This window comes from Otolemur garnettii, unplaced genomic scaffold (genome assembly GCF_000181295.1).
Source record: "Otolemur garnettii isolate 467f Iridium unplaced genomic scaffold, OtoGar3 scaffold00025, whole genome shotgun sequence".
In the NCBI taxonomy this organism is placed as follows: domain Eukaryota; kingdom Metazoa; phylum Chordata; class Mammalia; order Primates; family Galagidae; genus Otolemur; species Otolemur garnettii.
This window is the reverse complement of record NW_003852420.1, coordinates 12,233,342-12,234,515: the sequence shown is the minus strand read 5'-3', so window position 1 is coordinate 12,234,515 and position 1,174 is coordinate 12,233,342. Positions and strand designations below refer to the sequence as shown.

The window sequence follows — 1,174 nt, the reverse complement described above, 5'->3', positions numbered from 1 at the left end:
GCCTCCCAAGTAGCTGGGACCACAGGCGCCCGCCACAACGCCTGGACATTTTTTGGTTGCAGCCATCATTGTTGTTTGGCGGGCCCGGGCTAGGGATTTGAACCCACCACCTTAGGTGTATGTGGCTGGCGCCTTAGCCGCTTGAGCCACAGGCGCCGAGCCGAAATTATCACTTACCTTATAATAATTGAATTCTCCCTTACTTACACATCATTTTGCATAGAAAACACTTGTGTATACATCTATGTCATCTTGAGACTGGGAAGCATGACTATTTAGAGCAGGGGCTTTGTGAGGATGGAGGTTTTATCTCCTTAGATTGTAGTTCCTTGAAGTCAAGGACCATATGTATCTCTGAAGTCTGCTAGTGGCCATCTGAGGTTGGGGGTTCCTCCTAGGACAGTGGGGGCTCTTATTCAGGATCCCCTTCTACTCCCTTATGGCTCCAACTATAATCCCACCATCTGGATTGTGTATATTTTCAACAGAGGGATTGAAAGGCTGGGGCACCTCTGCCCTATTTTTTCAATTCAGCAGATATACTGATGGCCTCAGATTCATTTAGAACAGTTATGTTCTTGACTTTCTTTAAAACTTTCTATTAGGGGGGCAGTGCCTGTGGCTCAAGGAGTAGGACACTGGCCCCATATACCAGAGGTGGCGGGTTCAAACCCAACCCTGGCCAAAAACTGCAAAAAAAAAAAAATTTAATAATTGAATAATTTAAACTTAATAGTTTAATAATTTAAACTTTCTATTATGGACATTTCCAAACAAACATATGCAAAAGTAGAAGGATAGTATAATCAATCCCGAAGTACTCATCACACAGTTCCCACAGGTACAGAATTGTCATTCTTTTTTTTTTTTTGAGACAGAGTCTTACTCTATCACCCTGGGTAGATTGCCATGGCATCATAGCTCAAAGCAATCTCAAACTCTTGGGCTTAAGCAATCCTCTTGCCTCAGCCTTCCTAGTAGCTGCGACTACAGGCACCTGCCACAATGCCTGCCTAGTTTTTATAAGAGACAGGGTCTCTTTTGCTCAGACTGGTCTCAAACTTCTGAGTTCAAGCAATCCACCAGCCTCAGCTTCCCATAGTGCTGGGATTATAAGTGTGAGCAACTATGCTTAGCCATTTCTTCTTTTGAATTCTTTTCTTTTTTTTTTTTT

At 43.2% G+C, this 1,174-nt stretch overlaps 1 protein-coding gene across 1 annotated transcript in view; it reads right to left on the bottom strand.

Annotated features, from left to right (window-relative positions):
• CUNH20orf194 (chromosome unknown C20orf194 homolog) overlaps positions 1-1,174 on the bottom strand; it is a 151,463-nt gene that overhangs the window by 9,930 nt on the left and 140,359 nt on the right. The gene's annotated exons all lie outside the window — the stretch shown is intronic.